At 31.5% G+C, this 8355-nt stretch overlaps 1 long non-coding RNA gene across 1 annotated transcript; it reads right to left on the bottom strand.

Annotated features, from left to right (window-relative positions):
* Positions 1 to 7101: 7101 nt before the first annotated feature.
* LOC139861929 (uncharacterized) lies at positions 7102 to 7960 on the bottom strand. Its single transcript, XR_011764006.1, has 3 exons — positions 7777 to 7960; positions 7408 to 7554; positions 7102 to 7217 (listed from the first exon to the last, which is right to left on the bottom strand). It is a non-coding gene; the product is annotated as an uncharacterized lncRNA (long non-coding RNA).
* Positions 7961 to 8355: the final 395 nt, after the last annotated feature.

Below are 8355 nucleotides of genomic sequence, written 5' to 3'. Positions count from 1 at the left end.
ACAACAGGCATGTAGAATGGCTGACAAACTAGTGCACCAGATTGAAGAAAGAATTAAAGAACAGACTGCTGAAGAGGCCAATATGAAGCAAGTCAAAAGAAAGTGGGAGGAAAACGGTGATAAGAATCACCAATACAAAAATAACAGCAATTACAACAATTATCCCAACAATCGCAACATCAATCGCAACTACAACAAACGGCCCAACAACAACAACAACAACAACAGTAACTACAACAATCATCCCAACAACAATAACAACCACAACAACAACAACAATCAGAAGCAGCTATGCCAAAGGTGTGAAAAGTATCACTCGGGGTTCTGCACCAAATTTTACAACAAGTGTAAAAGAAATGGTCATAACGCGGCGAAGTGTGAGTTCTACGGTGTAGTGACCCGAACTTTTCCATGTTTATATATATTAATTGAGATTGATATTTACATGATTAAATGTTTCCAACATGTTAAGCAATCAAACTTGTTAAGACTTGATTAATTGAAATATGTTTCATATAGACAATTGACCACCCAAGTTGACTGGTGATTCACGAACGTTAAAACTTGTAAAAACTATATGATGACATATATATGGATATATATATAGTTAACATGATACTATGATATGTAAATATATCATTAAGTGTATTAACAATGAACTACATATGTAAAAATAAGACTACTAACTTAATGATTTTGAAACGAGACATATATGTAACGATTATCGTTGTAAAAACATTTAATGTATATATATCATATTAAGAGATATTCGTACATCATAATATTATGATAATATAATAATTTAAAATCTCATTTGATATTATAAACATTGGGTTAACAACATTTAACAAGATCGTTAATCTAAAGGTTTCAAAACAACATTTACATGTAACGACTAACGATGACTTAACGACTCAGTTAAAATGTATATACATGTAGTGTTTTAATATGTATTCATACGCTTTTGAAAGACTTTAAGACACTTATCAAAATACTTCTACTTAACAAAAATGATTACAATTACATCCTCGTTCAGTTTCATCAACAATTCTACTCGTATGCACCCGTATTCGTACTCGTACAATACACAGCTTTTAGATGTATGTACTATTGGTATATACACTCCAATGATCAGCTCTTAGCAGCCCATGTGAGTCACCCAACACATGTGGGAACCATCATTTGGCAACTAGCATGAAATATCTCATAAAATTACAAAAATATGAGTAATCATTCATGACTTATTTACATGAAAACAAAATTACATATCCTTTATATCTAATCCATACACCAACGACCAAAAACACCTACAAACACTTTAATTCTTCAATTTTCTTCATCTAATTGATCTCTCTCAAGTTCTATCTTCAAGTTCTAAGTGTTCTTCATAAATTCCAAAAGTTCTAGTTTCATAAAATCAAGAATACTTCCAAGATTGCAAGTTTACTTTCAAGTTTTCTAAATCCATTCCAAGTAATCATCCAAGATCAAGAAACTTTTGTTAATTACAGTAGGTTATATTTCTAATACAAGGTAATAATCATATTCAAACTTTAATTCAATTTCTATAACTATAACAATCTTATTTCAAGTGGAAATCTTACTTGAAATTGTTTTCGTGTCATGATTCTGCTTCAAGAACTTTCAAGCCATCCAAGGATCCTTTGAAGCTAGATCCATTTTTTTCATTTCCAGTAGGTTTATCCAAGGAACTTGAGGTAGTAATGATGTTCATAACATCATTCGATTCATACATAAAAAGCTGTCTTATTCAACGTTATAAACTTGTAATCACTAGAACATAGTTTAGTTAATTCTAAACTTGTTCGCAAATAAAGTTAATCCTTCTAAATAGACTTTTAAAATCAACTAAACACATGTTCTATATCTATATTATATGCTAACTTAATGATTTAAAACCCGGAAACACGATAAACACCATAAAACTGGATATACGCCGTCGTAGTAAAACCGGGGGCTGTTTTGGTTGGGATAATTAAAAGCTAAGAAGAACTTTGATTTAAAAGCTATACTTCTGGAAAAATGATTTTTCTTATAAACATGAAACTATATCCAAAAATCATGGTTAAACTCAAAGTGAAAGTATGTTTTTCAAAATGGTCATCAAGATGCCATTCTTTCGACGAAAATGACTACCTATTTCAAAAACGACTTGTAACTTGTATTTCTGACTATAAACTTATACTTTTTATATTTAGATTCATAAAATTAAGTTCAATACGAAACCGTGGCCACTGAAATCACTCAAAACGGATCAGAAACGAAGAAATGGCGAGTAAAACAAGATTGATAAAAACTACTCATTTTACCTACGTGAAAGTTAGTAATAAATCTATTCCAACCATAACCTAATCAACTTATATTGTATATTATGTAATCTTGAGATACCATAGACACGTATACAATGTTTCGACCTATCATGACGACCCATCCATATATATATATTGAGGAACAACCATAGACACTCTATATGTGAATGTTGAAGTTAGCTATACAGGGTTGAGGTTGATTCCAAAATATATATATAGTTTGAGTTGTGATCAATACTGAGATACGTATACACTGAGTCGTGGATTGATTCAAGATAATATTTATCGATTTATTTCTGTACATCTAACTGTGGACAACTAGTTGTAGGTTACTAACGAGGACAGCTGACTTAATAAACTTAAAACATCAAAATGTATTAAAAGTATTGTAAATATATTTTGAACATACTTTGATATATATGTATATATTGTTATAGGTTCGTGAATCAACCAGTGACCAAGTCTTACTTCCCGACGAAGTAAAAATCTGTGAAAGTAAGTTATAGTCCCACTTTTAAAATCTAATATTTTTGGGATGAGAATACATGCAGGTTTTATAAATGATTTACAAAATAGACACAAGTACGTGAAACTACATTCTATGGTTGAATTATCGAAATCGAATATGCCCCTTTTTATTAAGTCTGGTAATCTAAGAATTAGGGAACAGACACCCTAATTGACGCGAATCCTAAAGATAGATCTATTGGGCCTAACAAACCCCATCCAAAGTACCGGATGCTTTAGTACTTCGAAATTTATATCATATCCGAAGGGTGTCCCGGAATGATGGGGATATTCTTATATATGCATCTTGTTAATGTCGGTTACCAGGTGTTCACCATATGAATGATTTTTATCTCTATGTATGGAATGTGTATTGAAATATGAAATCTTGTGGTCTATTGTTACGATTTGATATATATAGGTTAAACCTATAACTCACCAACATTTTTGTTAACGTTTAAAGCATGTTTATTCTCAGGTGAATACTAAGAGCTTCCGCTGTTGCATACTAAAATAAGGACAAGATTTGGAGTCCATGTTTGTATGATATTGTGTAAAAACTGCATTCAAGAAACTGATTTCGATGTAACATATTTGTATTGTAAACTATTATGTAATGGTCGTGTGTAAACAGGATATTTTAGATTATCATTATTTGATAATCTACGTAAAGCTTTTTAAACCTTTATTTATGAAATAAAGGTTATGGTTTGTTTTAAAATGAATGCAGTCTTTGAAAAACGTCTCATATAGAGGTCAAAATCTCGCAACGAAATTAATTAATATGGAACGTTTTTAATCAATAAGAACGGGACATTTCAAAACTAACTCTAAACCCTAAACCACCAACGCTATACCCTAAACACTAAACCTTAAACCATAAATCTTAAACTCTAAACCCTACACACTAAACTCTAAACCATAAACCCTCAATCCTAAACCACCAACCCCCTACAAACTAAACCCTAAACCCTAAACACTACACACCACACCCTACAAACTAAACCCTAAACACTAAACACTAAACCCTACACACTAAACACTAAACCCTAAACCCTATACACTAAACCCTAAACCCTATATCTAAACCCTAAATCAACCCTAAACCCTTAACCACCAACCCTTAACCTTACACACTAAACCCTAAACCTTAAACATTATACCCTAAAACAAATACAATATACTCCGTATACAATCAATTACTCCATGTATACTCCTCCTCCGTCCCAAAATCATTTTTATTTTTTTATAAGTTATTATATATTATATATTATATAGAAGATTATTGATAATTTCACAAAATATATTTAGTTGTAGTTTGAGTTTTTTTTATAATAGGCCACTTGTTTAAGAACCACCATATTTGCAGGTTTTATACAAAAAGTTTGAGTAACATGATTCGGTAATTTGTTATTACAAATATATGCTTAGATTAAAAAAAATCATAGTTAGACTTGTGTAGAATTCATATATAACTAATTTTTGTATATTTTTTTATACTAAATTCCTTGGCATATGATCTTAACCATAAACATAGTGACTAAATGTCTACAATTCAACCCACATGTTAGTTACTATAAGCATTAAGACTTACATATTTGTGATCATAGTGATTGTTGGCACAAAATCAAGTGCGATGACGTTTAGGAACCACAACAAAAGTCACGGTAGGTTGATAATTTGGCTCCAATGATGTACAACCCAAACTCAAGTTCAAAGCAATAATCAGAGACAAAAACGTTTTCCCTTCCGAAGTATCATTTTCTTACCATACTTTGTTGACCAAAAATGTATTATGTGAAGTATCAAAGACCTTACCATCTGTACACCAATATAGAAATAAAAAACAATAGTTACAAAAATTAAAATTTATAACCAAACGCTAGAAAAAAAAAATTGATAAATTCAGCAGCAAATAAGCTTACATACCTATCAGTGAACTACGGTTATGGTTATCATAAAGATATATAGTTTTTATACTTCATAATAGTCAAGTCATGCGCACATCCTGTGATTCCATATCCGGAGTGTCATAAAACATGACATACTTATTACAGATCCAATAGTTTGATATCATTACTTATTATGTACAACCCAATTCCCAAACCAAATCACATTAATAATCTAATTACATATCAAATGCTTATAAATAATCTTTAATTCCCACTAAGACTATCAAATAATGATTTACTCTTACCACTCACCTATGTAATTTATATCAAGCACCAGACAATGTTGTCTGCATTAGAGTATTAAATAGATATCATGTTTAATCAAAAGAACTTAAATGGTTAAAAATCAATTTCAGTTTGCTAATCAATTTAAGGTTCACGATACATTTGAAACCGTAAAAAAATAGGGGATACATTCATGACTCAAATACCAGGTCACAATATTAGATGCATGACAACTAAAAGATAATTGAATTAAAGTTACAAATTAGTAACCGACAATATGAGATCTGAAACTAAAAATACAAAAAAAAAGAAGAAAAAAAACATAACAAAATATCGTAAAGGATGTTACCAGAAATAGTTTTTTACCTTAAGGTTACTGAATAGAAAGCATGTATCTTTTCTTAGCTAAACTTTCGCTAAGCTTCTCTCTTCGTTCTTTCAATTGTCAAGCAAGAAGCTTTGAGTGCCAGAGTCGTCCAAATCAACTACTTCTTTGTTATTTGCTTCATGTGTCAAAGTCTCGTCCTCGTCTATAAATCCCATGTTCTACTTCAAGCAAGATCTTTGATCTTTAAGCGTTTCCCAAAAGTTTTATGATATTAACTACCTCACCTGTTCATCTAATGTTTTCATACAAACATAAATATAAACTCATCCAATAAGGCAAAATAGTTAATATTTAATAATAATAAGCAATAATCAATCTAACTTCACCAATAATTCAATAACTCACCACCTGCTGAATCAAACATAAAACAATCAAAGAACAGTCAAAAAACAATCAAAGTAAATCTCAAAGATTTGCAGTTAGGGTTTATGAATCTGTTAGTATAACTTACCGATCATCAATGAGACATGATTAACTTTGATATTAGTATATCTTACCTTTTTTCAAGGATAACAATGGATATTACAAAGCAAGGCCAAATCATATAACATAAGAGTATCATGCATTTTCAAGGATGACTCTTTATGTCTATCTCTTGACTTAAACCCAATTTGACCATCACCCATTATGGCAACAAACTTATTTCAAATGGAGGGATTATAACTTATTTAGCTCCCATGTCTTTTTAGTGTAGCCATTGTACCATGTGTCTTTGTATCACCATCTCCAATATCTGAAACACAATATGTCTTTGCATCCCAAACCAATTTTAAATTTTCCCCAGCACGCCCAATTAGCCACATCTATTTATAATTGTATCTACAACTTCCTTTGAACTCAGATACTTTACCATCATCATTACATATAAGATGAGAGAATACAAAAAATAGCAAGCAAAAAAACCTAAGTGTCATGAATCAAGTAACATCATCCCAGAACTTATTGAGCAGCTAAAGTCAGTTCTTTATGTAAACTGTCACGAACAAAACTGGCTAAAAACATCAAAACAAAACAAAAAACCAAATGGCGTATAATTAACTAAGTATATCTATTTCCCAACAACAAACATATAGAGTTCATATTACTCAATAAACTAAACTAAAAGCTCCAATGACCTCAATAAAGTAAAATTATACACGGACTTATTGAGTCGATGAAATAAAATTTATATATAGAGATTTTCCAACAAATCAACTTAAAATACTACAAAAACACAGCATATAGTAATTTTTGAAGCCATTTCAAACCACCTAGAGTACACATTAGTCATTAAAAACCGAGGAACAACAAACATCTACCTGGCAGAAGATCGCATGTTAGTCTGTCACCATGTGCCGCTCCCTACCACCGTAACCCGTCGGCTTCTTAACCCTGCTTCCATCAAGCCAATGTGTCTTAGATGTATTATCACCTTCAACAATAGTGGACATAGATTGCTTGCTCATGTTCTTCTTTTCCTCGTCAATCACACAAAATGGGTACAAGTCTGGGAATACTGAAAGTGGATTCCTTAAAGTAACATATATCGTCAATCGATTTTCGGCATCATCCATGGTTGATGATCGTATTCTGACTCTGAAACAGCGCCCTTGTTAATTGGAGATAAACTCCTACCACAAAGACATTTAATTAACAACTACATTGTTCGAATTAGTATTAAATCTTAATACGATTACCTCTGACTGATTCACATGGGTGTTGGGATCATTTTGCGATTAACTCTGGCTGAATCACGATTTAATCGCTCTAGTCGATTGCAGCTTTTGAAGATTAGGGTTTTTGTTATTCAAAATTGAAAGCCTGCGTTTTTATTCCCTGTATACACATTAGAATGAGATCATTTTCACAGACCCCTGATTTAGGTTTATTATCCCATGTTTTTCTTTAATTTAATATCGAATCTAAGCAAGCTTTTCTTTCAATAGCTGGCCAAATGACTACAGGATCATCGGTCTAATTTTGAAGGGTAATTAAGGAAGATTAACATAAAAAGATGATTTATTACCTAATAGTGACAAATGTTTAAATTCTTTAGTATTTTATTTTGAGGTCTCACTTTCACTGCAACTCCAACTCTACCAGAAATTGCAATCCAGTGGCAACTCAGGTTCATTTAATTCAAGTACACTGAATCAAGCAATTTTGCAACTACCTGAATTCAAATAGTTATATCAGTTATATAACAATAATCAGATAACCTTGAATTCAAACTGAACTTATGTCCAATATACATATTTTAAAGCATCGTCTCGTAATGTTTTTAAAGCATTACATTTCTTAGGAAACCCTTTAAAAAGCATATGTGAAATTTAAAAAAAAAAATGCTTATCAATTTCAAATAATTAAATGTTATTTTCCTTGTAAAATAGCTTACCATGAGTTCATCAGCAAGCTTCGAAGAAGACGAAAATGCTTATCCACTTTTACAAGCTCAGTGATACTTCATTATAATCAATAGAAATACCGGTTTTTTATTTATGTTTTCAATAAAAGGATGAATGACTGGAACAAGAAGGAGATAATTCACTTAACCAAGAATAAGAAACGGCACAAACATGGAGACCACATCCAAACATGTCTACAACCTGAAACTTAAGAGCAAAAATACAGAGTAATAATCTTAAGAGCAAAAATACAGAGTGAAACCATATCGCACCAATATCGAACACAATAACAAACTTTCACACCAACATCAATTTTTCCTACAACGAAAAACGATATTGAGAAGTAGCAATTCCTACAACTAAAAACGATATTGAGAAGTCAAGACTGAAACCGCAAAGTTGAAGACGAAAATCAACTGGTTTAGAGACAGAGCCGGTCCTTGGAATTTGAATGCCCAGTGTGTCAATCTCAAAAATATGCCCCCGCCCCTCTCAAAAAATTTGAGAACACGACACAAAATTTTTAGGGGTTTAGAGCGTAGTTAACAATTCAAATATACATGTTCGGA

Source organism: Rutidosis leptorrhynchoides, chromosome 8 (assembly GCF_046630445.1).
Source record: "Rutidosis leptorrhynchoides isolate AG116_Rl617_1_P2 chromosome 8, CSIRO_AGI_Rlap_v1, whole genome shotgun sequence".
Classification (NCBI taxonomy): domain Eukaryota; kingdom Viridiplantae; phylum Streptophyta; class Magnoliopsida; order Asterales; family Asteraceae; genus Rutidosis; species Rutidosis leptorrhynchoides.
Note: the sequence above shows the minus strand (reverse complement) of the source record. Positions and strands in the feature narration are given on the sequence as shown.